General features: G+C 49.1%; 1 protein-coding gene across 1 annotated transcript in view; it reads left to right on the forward strand.

The window, feature by feature from the left end:
• Positions 1-14,221, forward strand: part of LOC147748826 (PAN2-PAN3 deadenylation complex catalytic subunit PAN2-like) — a 771,836-nt gene that overhangs the window by 450,086 nt on the left and 307,529 nt on the right. The window lies entirely within an intron of this gene.

A 14,221-nucleotide genomic window follows, 5' to 3' on the forward strand; every position in this document is an offset into this window, starting at 1 on the left:
GTTTCATACAGATATATTGTTACCGAAGGTAAGTAACTTGTGCATATATCCCTTAATTTTCTTACTTTTGCCAGGAATGTAAGTGCAACAATGTTGAACTTTCAGCATTTTACAGACTCCACCCTGCCAATAAGATATCGAGCGCAAATCGGTTTTGTAAAACCATAGACCTAATCGCAACCATCTCCGTATTAATCATCATGAAAACTCCCAGCTGTATCAGTCGAGAGACGATCAACTACTGTTGACAATTTACAAATTCTAAGTTAATTAAGAATGACTCCCATTGAAGGTATCAATGCACCCAAATATGTCACCTATTATTTCTAAAAAACTAGCTATTTCTTCTAGTGATTCTTTTTACGTGGTACATTTTCGGAAGTACAATCTCAAAGTAGCAACTTTGGTACCACAGTGCCAGTAATGTATAATAAGCATTATTCCTACACACATAGTAAACCCCAGGAAAGACTGGATCAGTTCCCCCTTTTAGTCCCCAACCTCCCAAAATCAGGAAGTTATGTTCATATTCACTGGAACCAATAAATATGTTATATTATAATCTGTCTTTAATCTATGGAGGCAGGTTTTCCCTGTCTTCACAAAATCTAGGGACATCGCAGCATGAGCCTTACCAGCTGTATACTATGGAGGTATATGGGTTTTCTGTTCAGCAGCTTTTCTTTGGAAATCCTGCCTCCTTTTTTCAACTAAATTCAAAAATACCTTCTCTTCTTCATGTAATCTACATGTTAAGTTATTTTTTTTGTGCCTTTACTATATCTATTGACTTCATTGTTAGGAAAAATACACAGATAAACTGTGCGTCTGTACTACTAAGCACTGGATTCATATTCTTTCAAATAGGAAGTTCTGAAAATACTACATCTAAGTTTGAATAATATTACTGAAGTCTTTGTGTTCTATAGACCAAACTTGTTAGTAAACTACATGAAATACCATATGTTAAAGGTAAATGGTGATATGTAACTCCTTCTGACACTGAAGCTAGTAATTTCATACACACATAACAATCGCTAATCTCCATTGTATCTACATACTGAAATAACAACTTTGTGAAGACATTTGAAGACGTGCCATTATCTGATACTGTGTGATGCAAATCCTTCTCCTCTGCTGCTTCTAATACTACTCTATCTCCGTTCATGGTAGCTGTCTTTTCATTAGTATCTGTATCATTCTGTTTGTTTGTTATCATGAAATCAGGAACTGCTACTGTTAAAAATAGCCATACTGAAACCACTAAAAAAACGCTACATATGCCAGCTCTACAGCATCTTTGTTTAAAACTTCGCTTTGGGTTCTCAGTAACCTCATTTTTAGCCATTTTAGTCTAAGAAGATTTCTCTTATTTTCATTTCTTTGCTTATAAGTTCAAACTCTTTGTTTCTCAAGGAGGCTTCGCTTTCCCTTAATCAATCTGTGCAGTATTTACTTCTTCTGTTTCGTCACTCAAACCCAAATTTTCAAATTCATCTAATATTACGTAGGTCCACTCAGGACCCTTGAATTTATTGTTCCGAATTCTCAGTCTTGGACTTCTTAGAGTGTTTTTCCCATTAGACTGTTTAGACTGAGTTTGACTAGTGACCTTGTTCACTTACTCAGGTCTTTCATTTGTTTGTCTCAGACACTTTCACTCTCTTAGTCTTTTTCTAAAATTCTTTTATTTTCATGGTGTCTAGGCACAATCCGTTCTTCTTCAGAATCACTTTCTAGCTGTTCCTGTTCAGGTCTTATTATTTTGGCTTCATCTGCCTGAACTTGTTCTTCTTCCTCTGTGTTCCTGTTCGGGTCTTATTTCATATTGATCTTCTTCTTCCTGAACGTGTTCTTCTTCGCCTAACTGGCCCTGTTCAGGTCGTACTACATTTGATTCTTATGCTGCCTGAACGTGTTCTTCTATTCCTGTCTGTCCCTGCTCGGGTCTGTTGTGAGGTCTGTTCGCCTGAGTATGTTCTTCTTTCCCTCTCTGGTCCTGCTCAGTCTCGAATAACTTTGTTCACTTCTTCCTCAGCGTGTTCTTTTGCAACGATCTGGTCCTCACTACTTTCCTGTCTTTATAATCTGGTTCTGCTTCTCGTTTGAATAACAACCTCAGGTATATCAATCACTGGTATCCAACCCTCCTGACTTGTGCTCTGTTGTTCCTCGTCTATTGCTTCAGAATCTATTACTTCAGATTCTTCGACTTCACAACCTTCAGCTGTTTCAACTGGTTCTCTCAGTTGTTGTTCTTCTTCAGTAGGGTCTGGTATTTTTTTGGTTTGACTTGCATGAATCCAATTGGGTAAACCTGTACACTTCACTGCCGTAGTAGGGACCAGTATGACTTGACATGGTTCATCCCACCCGGTGCTAGGCACGACTTTCTGGCGTGTTTCTTCACTACCACCCAATCTCCAGGATTCAAATCATGCTCCTGTGATGGCTGCCTGGTAATTGCATCTTCTCCAACCTGGTAAGAGGCAGAATGCACTAGATCAGCCAACCCTTTGCAATAGTCCAATACCAGATCATCCGTTATATTTACCAATTCATGTCCAGGAATAAATGCTTGTCTCATTGCCCTTCCCATGAGTATCTCATGTGGACTCAATCCTGTTTTTCTGTCAGGAATACTTCGGAGTCCCATCAACACAAGAGGCAACGTGTCTGGCCATTTCGGTGATGGATCCACACACTTTACTTTGCCATGATTTGATTGTTCCATTTAGTTGCTCAACCACGCCAGAAGCCTCTGGATGGTATGCACAGTACAGGTTTTGTTCAATTTTGAATGCTTCACAAATTAATCAAATTATTTCATTATTAAAATGAGGTCCTCTATCTGATTCCAAGAATCACTCTTTCATACTTAGTCATCTGACTAGGGGTAAGGTGCTGCGTTTGAGTTCTTGTTAAAAGAATCTCAACTGAATGTGGGACATAAACTTTGACAGGATGTCCCATCGCAATTGACTCACTCTGCTCCAGACTCATACAAGTAGCAGCTACTGCTTTTAAGCAGCCAGGTAAAGCTGAAGCAACAGGATCCAAAGAAGAAGAAAAATATGCTACTGGACGTCGGCCTAATCCATGTCTTTGTGTCAAAACTGAAAGTGTACAACTCTCTCTCACAACAGAACAGTAAAAAAACTTTCGTATAATCAGGCTTGCCTAATGCAGGGACCTCACACAGACAATTTTGCAATTTCACAAATGCTTCCATGTATTCATCGTTCAAGACAATTGGATCCTTCGTTCTTTTTCTTGTCATCTGAATCAATGGCTTTGCCAGCAGGGAAAACCCAACAATCCACTGCCGACTGTTCCGTCTGCGGTAACTGCATTTGCTTGATTATCATAATTCTCTCAGGGGTCACGTTTCTCACTCCTTTTTCTATTTTGTGGCCCAAATATCTAACTTCATGTCGATAAAATTGTAACTTTTCTGGTTACACTTTGTGTCATCCATCAGCCAAATGGTTCAGTAATGCAATTGATCCAGTGACACAATCTTCTCGTGATTTTGATGCCACTAGTAGGCCATCAATGTATTGTACCAGAACTGAATTTCTGGGCATGACTCATTTCTCCAGACACTTTTTCAGGATTTGATTAAACATCAAGGGACTCTCTGTATTCCCTTGAGGAACTCTGCATCATGCCAAAATACGGTCTTCAAACTTAAAGGCAAAAAGATACTGACTGTCTGGATGCAAAGGAATAGAGAAAAGTGCTTGGCATAAATCAATTACTGTAAACCAGCCTGCATTCCAGGGTATCTGATAAAGAATCACTGCTGGATTTGGCACGACGGGACAACAAGGTACTACAATTTTATTGATTTTTCTCAAATCATGCACTATACTGTATTTTCCGCTTGGCTTTCTAAGTCCCACTATAGGCGAATTACAAGGACTACTAATTATTTCCTTTAAAATGCCTTGTTCAATCATAATTCAATTTCTGAAGCAACTCCTGCTTTCACTACTGGACTCATTTTGTATTGTCACCGTGTTGAGATAAACCTCACCTTCTTTCACGGTCACCTTCACTGGATCTACATTTGACTTTAGCCCTATTTATTTTCCTGTAAAATCCCACACTTCGGGGGCGTGGCTTCGAGGGCGAAGATGGCGGACGCGGCTCTGTAGAGCTCCTGCCGGCCCGATCCTTATCCGCTAATTTATCCTTGCCCTACACCCTCTTCCCTCGCCTTTGCTAGTGCAGGAGTTTGCTGGAGCCCGGCGGAATACAGTGGTGTGGTTGTTGGAGCCCCAGACCTCCGCTGGCGTGGCCTTTGGGGTCCGTGCATGCTGGGCCTACCTGCCGCGTGGTGAGCCGGGGCCTCGATTTTTCTCCTGCCCGCCGGGAAGCCCTGAAGCCGGCTAGGCGTCATCCATTTCAGCCCGCACCGCCGGAGCAGAATCGCTGGAGCTGCGGGACAGGGGGCCCGCGTGCCTTCCCGGTGGAGAGTGGTCCCGACGAATTGGTTGTGTGGACCGGAGGTGTATCCCGATCGACCTGCCCTAGCAGACTCGTGGGTCGGCTGCGCCACCTGGGGCGGACGGTCTGGTGGCGCCATTCCGGCGATTCCGCCCTGGGCCCCTGCCTTGTGATACCTGTGCCTTGGTGGAGTGCCCCCCCCCTGGAACTGGCCTATATCTTGACGAGCTGGGGGCGAGTGGACCCGAGGGACTGGTGTGTCGCGGACGCCCCGTGCCGATCACCGGACTACCCCGTCGGCGGCCATGACGAGAGGCAAAGGCGGTCTTACTGCAGCCACGAAGGGGCCCATCGACAAGTTCACAGGCCCCGGGGGTGGTGCCGGGGCTACCGGAGGGGGTCAGGCGACAGGCCCGGACAATGCAGAGCTGCTGACGGCCATCACACAATCCCGTGATATGTTGGATGCGAAGATCGGCGCGGTGGGCGCCGATGTGATGCTGTTGCGCCAGGACCTTCGCAACGCGGTCGCTCGCATCACGGAGGCAGAGACCAGGGTCACGACGGTGGAGGGCGATGTCGGTGCACTGAAGAGGAGAGTTGCCGACCTGGAGCAGACGCAGCGGGGCCTGGCGCTCCGTGTGGAGGATGCCGAAGGGCGGGCACGGCGGAATAATCTGCATTTCGTCGGCTTTCCGGAGGACTGCGAGAAAGGGCCTATGGATGTTTTCCTAACCCGGTGGCTGGAGAGCTGGCTACCCCCGGATACCCTGTCGCGCTGTTTTGTGGTAGAGCGTGCCCACCGCGCCTTGACATAGAAGCCGCCGGCTGGGGAGCGGCCTCGCCCGATCATTGCTCAGATCCTAAATTACCATGACAGGGACGTCATCCTCCGGGAGGCACGACTCAAGGGTACCCTGCTGTTCGATAACTGCAAAATTATGATTTTCCCGGACTATACCAAGCTGGTCCAGCAGGAGCGACATTCCTTTCTGGCGGCCAAGGCCAAGCTCCGGGGCCTGAAAATTCAATACTCATTGCTGTACCCGGCCCGCCTCCGCGTCATCTACAACTCAAGGACCCACTTTTTTGACTCCCCGGAGGCTGTCTTTGCTTGGACAGACGAGGCTGTCCGACTCCGGCCACACGTCCAACTGGGGCTGCACTCCGGCTCCTCATGCAGTTCTTCTCAGGAGCGGAACGACCACCAGGCCAAAGGGAAGCGGCATCGCAAGTCTCGTTCGAGGCGGAGGTCCTTGTCTCGAGACCCCCTCCTGGGGGACACGCAGCCGGAGACGGATCACTCTGGCAAGGGGCCTTGACCACTGCTCACCGACTTTTGGCTCTTTGCATTTCTATTGTGGCTGCCGGCTGCGGCGACTACCTGCTGCTCGACGATTTGGACTTCGTCTGGTGCAGTATTACCTAGCTCTTAGGTTTCTGTATGGGACTCGTGTGAACAAATGCACTATATTGTACAATGTTATTGATTGTGCTTAACCTTTGGGGGGGGGGGGTTGGGGGCAGATTCTGAGGGCTGCCTCCTCCTGTTGGGTTTGGGGGGTGTTTTTGGGAGTGTGCTTGGTTAGTGATAGGGGGTTGTCTGGGATCCATTGGCATGTCTGACTTTCGGCGCTCTGTTCTGGGCCTGAAGTACCGTATGCCGCGACAGATACTTCATTGTTTCTTGAGGTATTGGGGTGGGGGGTCTTGGGTTGTTAGATGGCTTGTTGGGGGGGGTTTGCTTACTGGGGGTAATGGGTATTGGGGTACTGTTTTCTGGGGTGCACATGATCTTTCTGACCTATGCTATTGAGGGGTCTGGGGCCTGGGCCGGGAGCCGGGGATTGTGGGGCTGGGTGTGTCGTAATGATGGTTGATGTCCCCCGTTTAGCGCCTTCTGGCGCTTCCATGCATGTTCTTAGCTGGAATGTCCGGGGTCTCTTGGACAAGATTAAACGGGGGGCGGTGCTTCGCTGGGCCAAGAGGGACCTGGCGGATGTGCTCCTTCTTCAAGAAACGCACATGCTGGGTACGAAAGCCCTGAGTCTGCAGCGCTTTGGCTTCCACCAGGTGTTCCATGCGGGGTTTGCTAGGGGCTCCAGGGGGGTGGCCATTCTTATTCATAGGCGGCTGGCATACACTCACGAGCATCAGTGGCTCGACCCCCAGGGGCGTTTTGTGTTTATTCAAGGGAAGATTGGTGCGGAGCCTGTGGTGTTTGGCTGTGTGTATGCTCCCCCTCCCCTGCAATGGGCCTTGGCTGAGCGGTTGTTTGCCCTATGGACTGAACTCCCCGACTCCCTGGCTGTGATAGGTGGTGACTGGAACGATGTGGTGGATGTGGCTATGGACCGACAGCGGAGGCCTGGGGTGGCACCATTGTCCTCCCCCACGCGGCTGGGGGCTCTGATGGGTGGTCTGGGATGGGCGGATGTGTGGAGGCACTTGCATGCAGAGCGACGCGAGTACACGTACGTTTCAGCGGTCCATGGCTCCCTTTCGCGCCTGGACTATGTGTTTGTTCCGAGGGCCTTCCTTGCTAGAGTGAAGGGGGCGGCGATTCGGCCTCGCGGGCTCTCCGACCATTCCCCTGTGGCAGTCCAGATAGATCTGCATAAAGCGCGCCAACCTTTCAGGTGGCGGATGTCCACGTGGCATCTGCAGCGCCCTGACTACTCCCGGCATCTTTGTGGCGCAATAGCCCAATACTGGCAGGACAATCTTGCCGGGGGGGTGGAAGCTGTGACCGTCTGGAAGGCCATGAAGCCCACTCTGCGGGGTATTGATATTGCATGGTGTGCATCTGCTCGCCGGACTCGGCTGGAGGGCATTGCTGCTGCTGCGGGGCGGGTGGAAGACCTTGAGGCTCGCCACAGAGAGGCGGCGGATGATGTCGCCCTGCGACTGCTCCTGCAGGCGCAGCAATCTTACTCCTCGGTCTTATTGGACGAGGCTCGTCAGGCGTGGTTGGCCACCCGTAGCCGGGTCTACCAGTGGGGCGGCAAGTCCTGCTCAATGCTCCATAGGCTCTGTCAACAAACTTTGCAGCCCCTTACACTCCCGGGTCTGGTCGATGCCGCGGGTGTGGCGATTACAGACCCGGCCACTCTCGCCACGAGCTTTGCGCAATATTATGGGCGTCAATATACCTCCCGGGAGACTCTCTCCCCTACTGATATTGCAGACTATCTCACGTCGGTTCCCCCATCCGCTGTATCTGACAAGGTGCGTGACGCCTTGGATCTTCCCCTGACGGCTGAGGAGCTCGGTGACGCGCTGGGTCAACTAAATGTGGGCAAAGCGCCGGGACCGAGCGGCTTTCCCAGCGAATTCTATAAAAAATTCCATCTGCAGCTCGGGCCGCATTACCTGCGTGCCCTGGAGCAGGCGCGGGAGCAGGGCCGCCTCCCACCGGACTGGCGCCATGCCGAAATCGTGGTTTTCCAGAAGCCGGGAAGGCCGCCGGACCGCCATGAATCTTATCGCCCCATATCCCTTATTAACTTCGAGGCCAAGCTCCTTGCCAAGGCGCTCGCGAACCGCTTGCTTCCCCATATTTCAGCCCTTGTTCACCCGGATCAGGCAGGCTTCATGCCACGCCAGGCGACGCGGCACAATATACGGCGGGCACAGGCTGCGATAGATGCGATCGGATCTTCGGAGGATCAGGCGGCGTTATTGTTGGCCGACATCGATAGTGCCTTTGATTCGGTCAGCTGGACGTTCCTCTTCACTCTTTTACCGCTGCTGAACCTCGGCCCGGTCTTCATCTCTTACGTCCGCCTGCTCTATACTGAGGTCACAGCCTCGGTACGTGTCTCGGGGGCGGCTTCGGCTTGATTCCCAGTGACCAGGGGCACGTGTCAAGGGTGTCCGCTCTCCCCCTACCTTTTCGCGCTGGCCATGGAACCGTTGGCCGCCAGGGTACGCCATGATGCCATCTATCGTGGCTTTGTGTGGAGTGCGGATCACGCGGACCGCATCGCTTTATATGCGGACGATGTGCTGTTCTTCATGACTGACCTGCGGCATACAGGCCCTCGAGTCCTAGAGTTGATGCAGGGCTTTGGTCGGGCGTCGGGGCTCTTCCTTAACCCGCGCAAGTCGACCCTATGGGTGCTGGGAGGTAGCGCGGTTGAGTGTCCTTGGGCTGCGTCCCTTCAGATCGCAGTGGGGGGTGTGAAATACCTGGGAGTCTTCCTCTCGGCCTCGCCCACGGAGGCGTGGAGCCGGAACATCCAGCCGGTTTGGGACCGGGTCCAGTTGGACATCAAGACATGGACGCGTATGCCTCTTAACATCTACGGTCGTTCGGCCATCTTTAAGATGGTGGCCTTGCCCCGTCTCCTCTACCAACTACAGAATCATCCCTACCCGATTGACCCGCAGTGGTTCTGCAGTGTTGACTCCGTGTTGGGCAGATTTCTGTGGGCTGGGGGTGCCTCCAGGGTGGCGCTACGTACGTGCTTCCTCTCGACTTACTGCGGCAGCTTGGCAACCGCGGATATATTGTCCTACTATCAGGCCTCCCATCTCCTAGTGCTTAATGAGTGGTGGTATGGGGACCGCTGTGACCCGGCCTATGCTCTGGAGCACTCTCTAATGGGCGACGCCTCCCTCCACACGTTGCTGTATTCGGCCGTGCGGAGGCGACTGCTCCCGCGGGTCACCCAGGTGGTTTTCGCGGTCTGGCGGAGGGCCCTGCACCGTATGGGCTGGTGGGGTAGGCTGACGGCTGAGACTCCGTTTTGGCGTAATGGCCTGCTACCGGCGCTTGCGTCTCTGCAGGGATTCGACGGTTGGGACGCGATCGGGATCTCGTCCCTTGGACATGTCCTCTCTGGCACCACTCTTAAATCCTTTCAGGATCTCAGCTCTGAATTCAACATGCCCAGGTCTCAGTTCTTTCGTTACCTCCAATTTCGTCACGCTCTTACTCCTAGCCTGGTGGGACTGGAACAGCTCCCGGACTTTAGTCCCATTGAGGCGAAACTGTTTATGGGGGATTTGGGTGACAAGAAGGCCTCCCAGATTTACCGCTCCTTGGTTACACCCTGCTCCCCTTCGCTCTCGACACTGAAGGCCTCGTGGGAGGTGGATGTTGGTCCCCTGGATGAAGACGACTGGCGCGAGGCCCTTGAATCCCCCCGTGGTGCTGCTATTGCGGTCCGCCTCCGCTTCATCCAGTTCAAGTACCTTCACCGAGCTTATTTCACAAGAGACCGTTTGTGGCGGGCGGGCCTCATTGCGACTCCGGAGTGCTTGAGATGTGGTTCTGAAAGGGGCACCCTTTTTCACACTGTGTGGTCTTGTGTGAGGCTTACGCGATTCTGGACCGGGGTCTGGGACTGTCTGTCTGAGGTGTTGGGGTGGGACCTGCCCCGTACCCCTAGGCTGGGCCTTCTTCATGTTCTAGAAAACATTGGGGGCAACATATACAAGCGCCATCTGTTGTTACTGGGGCTGGTGGTGGCGAAGAGGGACCTGGCGCAGGCCTGGAAGAGCGAGCGCGCACCCCCCCCCCCCCCCACCCCCTCAGTGCCTGGAAGGCGGGCCTGGACTTCCTCATGGGTTTGGAGCAGCCTGTTTTTGAAGCTCGGGGATGTCCCCGCAAACATTTCAAAATATGGAAACGGTGGGCGGATTACAGAGGCTTGACCCTCGACCCTCCCATGGACATGGATGATGCACTGCCGCAGGATGTTGACCCCACGCCCTAGACTGTTTGCCGGCTCCACCCTTGTATACCATCTCCTATGGCTGAACTGTAATCACGTGCACCGGGTTAGGGTGGGATAAGGGGTGGGTAGTGGACGGGGTTGGGTGGGGTGTTGGGATTGGTGGGCGGGTGTAGTTTCAAAATTTGCTCTATGTATTGGGTTCAATGCTATATCAATGCTATATCTTTTCATATCTGCCGTTGACAGTCTCCTCCTGATTGTGGAGGGCTGTACTGAAACTTGATTGAACTCCTAATAAAAATGGTTGTGAAAAAAAATCCCACACTTCTGGGTTCACTGTTTTCAGTTCTTCTGGTAAATCATTTACTGTCATTAAAGAATACATTTCATCTACCTCCGTGCCTTGTTTAGCAAGCATTATTTTATATACAATATCTTCATCAGGGGTTTGAAAAGCAACACCATATAGTGTGCAGTAGATTGTGCAATTCATTTTGCACAACAGATCTTTTCCTAATAGGTTTACTAGACTAGAATCACAAACTATGAATCTGTGCATGTCTTTGAAATTTCCAATCTGCACTTCCATTGGTTCTGTGATTGGGGTTCTAATTTGTTGATTTGAAACTCTGACAACTTGGATTGAATCTCCCGAGAGGGGTAGGTTTGGGATGTCTGCTGTTATCACAGTAGAATGGGTAGCACCAGTTCCAATAGAAAAGTAATATCATTACCTTCCACTTTCCCATCAACAAATGGACCTGACTGATTTACCGGTAAGAATGCGCCAAGTACACAGTCCTCTTCGTCCCCCCTCAGGCCCCATCATTGCAAAAATTTACATTCATCATCATTATTCTGTAAAAGATATTGTAAAACCACAGAATTTTTCTCACTGCTTCCTCCTTGAAATCCGGTGTCCGTACTATATTTTGGCTGGTTCACAACATTTGGCATAGGAACTGGTGGCACCTGACACTGGATTAACTACCTGCTGCGGCTGATTCATTAGCACTTCATTCTGCGTCTGTGGATTTGAATTTTGGTTTGGCCCATTATTATTCTGAATACTCTTCCACTCGATCTTACAATGTCCAAGCTTTCCGCATGCATGACAAGAAAACTTCTTCTTTGCATCCTCTCTATTCATTCGTACTCTTGATTTACCACCATTAACCGCATGATCACTCTGATTCTGTTCTTTCCTCTGACTATCAGTTTGACTATTCAACTTAATTTCTTGTTCTGCCAATTTCACTTGTGCCCACATAATTTTCTCTTTTAGCTTTCTATGCCTTGCCTCAATACCGGTACCACAATATTTCGCGTATTTCAAAATATTATCAATCGGTTTGCATTACCAGCACAACATGTGCTGCTGAATCATCTGACTAATCTCCGGCTTCAGACCATACACAAACTGATACATGAAATGTCCCATATCCTCAACTCCAATGTTCTCAAAGCCACTATACTGCTTAAACACCTGTAGCAGTCGCTCATAATACGCATGTACAGACTCATTTGGCTCTTGAGTTGTTCTATCTATCTATACCCAATCTGTTTCTTTGGGGGGGATTTTCCCTTTCAGTAAAGTAATTACTCAATGATATGTTTTCATCACCTCATCTGAGGGTGCCCCTGTTTTCGAGTCTCTCAGATATTCCTCGCTTGGCCAATCAACTGTAATTTTACACTCCGTCCATAAATCAATAGGTACCACTATGTCAAACAACTCATCCAGATCCTTAAATAGAGCCTTCGAAACTTTCTCAATTCTTTCGAATTTTTTGTACCATTCAACTGGTTTCTCTCTTAATCAAGTGAAATCATTTGTAAATGACAAAATATCTTATTGGCTCCACGGAACATGAGCATATCCACCACCAGGAACCTCTCTCATGGGACACACTCTTTCTACCTTTTCTGATTCTTTTACCAAGTGTGCAGATGACGCTTCCTTTGCCTGAGCTTCCGCCATCTTCCTTGTGCACCTAGTTCTCCACTTGTCAATGTCTACCCATTTTTGCAAAATATTAATTAACTCCTTTACCTGTAGTTTCTTACCACACACGTTCATATTCTCCAAATCCTTATCAGTAAACTCCACTTGATATGGTTTCTGTAACAATTTCGATCTCCCTATATCTATTTCAATCTCTGAGGCAAGCTCTGTCAATTTCTCATGAAACACTTTTTCATTTCTGGTTATTCTCCTACATATAAACAACAACTCTTCCTAATTGTAATGGTTCAATCTGTCTATTACCACATTTCCAGCTATCATCTCTTCCAATTCTACTTTCAAGCTGAGCTCTGTTTTCTATTCCCTGTGCCTATCTTTCCAAATCTTCTGGAGTTACCGTTGTTGAACTTCTAGTTCCTCAAGGGTATCACAAACCTTCTTTCTTTTGAACTACTGGGTGTAACTCTTTTTGTGGTTTCACTTACAGATTCTCTTATCTCTTATTCTCTTATCAGTAGATCCATTGATGAAATAACGGAATAACACTCACTGACTTGATAATCAGATATTATTACCTCCTTACTAGGGTTACTCAAAAGAGTTGTTACCGCTTGAGGTTTGGGGCAACTCATCTCCATATAATGGAATAACAGGGCCTATAGTCACTGGTACTGTCAATGCTTCAGGGTTTGAATTCAATTGGCCTATTTTCTGTACTAATTCTTCCCTGTTTCTACTTAATTGTCTTGAAGCACCCGATTGACGGATATATCATGCAAAATTTGTGGAATTAAGGGCGTTCCCATTATGGGTGCATTTGGGGTGACTCTACTGGGTCTTTGGTACGGTGGAGGGTTTTTAGTTAAAATGTCCTCCAATAATTCATCATCTGACTCACCATATCCTGACACATTAATATGTTTTGTTTTCTCCTTACACTTACTCCCTGACTGTTTCTCCGCCATTAACACTGGATATAAACCTTCTGACACCATTACTCTTCTCCATTGCTTCATCTGACCTTCCTGTGACTCACGCAAATACGGGGGGAAAAAACCTGTTTGAGGCATATGAGCTGCGGAATTCATACTGTTGCATAGATCGCCATCTGGTGTTTGGCTCGGATGCTTGCACCTTGTTGTTGTCTTTGGAAGAAGTCTTTTGTAGTCATGAAATAGGTGACTCCTCCCTCGGACGATAGTGCGCACGGGCATCGACTCCATCCTCAGATGTTTTTTTTCTGCCATTGGGTTCAGAAGTAACTTCTGTGCTTCGGTTCGGCACCGTATTCTCCAAACCATTTCGACGCGCAAACCATCAAAAACTCGACAGTATTGTTTCCGATCACGTGATCTTCGACGCCCTCCTCAAATATTCGATTCCAGTCATCGACGCGGGCCGCTAGGCCTATCGACGCGGGCCGCTAGGCCTATCGACGCCATTCGGGCCTACGGCTCATGGAAAGGACTCCCTTTAAAAAAAGCTCCCAGTGTCGAGGTAAATTCCCACACAGTGACCACCACAAGGTCTGTAATCTCTGTCTCTCGCCCGAGCACAACGAGAATAATTGCTTGGCCTGCGCCTCCTTTCGATCCAAAAAGACCATCCGTGATCGCCAGGCCCGACCAGACATCATGGCGCAGAGAGCAGCTCCGGTGCCGGTGGATATCTTTGACAAATGTCCCGATGTCCCGGAGGAGGATTCTGTGGATCTGGAAATCGTGTCCTAAGCAGACGACTCTGACGACCGCATCACTCCAGGGCAACGAGTGAGTACAACTGCCCATACCCCAACCTGAAAAAAAGAAGGCTTTGGTCAAAACATTGCCCGCTGGCCTTCGTCTCGACCAAAATAAAGCTTCAGAAGCCCCGACCTCGACCCGGCTCCGAAGATGAAGGACAAGCCTTCCGGCGGCTCGGGACCGAGCAAGCAGCATATCAGTGTCCCGTAGGCACCATCGGCACCCAAGCCGGGAACGCAGCCTACCCTAAAAAAGACATTGGCACCGACCACCTTTGCGCTGAAACAAAAAGCATCAGATCTGAAACAAAAACATTCAGAACCGAAAAAGATTTCCCCCTCAACATCGAAGCCGAAGGATCCAAAACCACTTTCCGA

Source organism: Lissotriton vulgaris, chromosome 1_1, assembly GCF_964263255.1.
Source record: "Lissotriton vulgaris chromosome 1_1, aLisVul1.2, whole genome shotgun sequence".
Lineage (NCBI taxonomy): Eukaryota > Metazoa > Chordata > Amphibia > Caudata > Salamandridae > Lissotriton > Lissotriton vulgaris.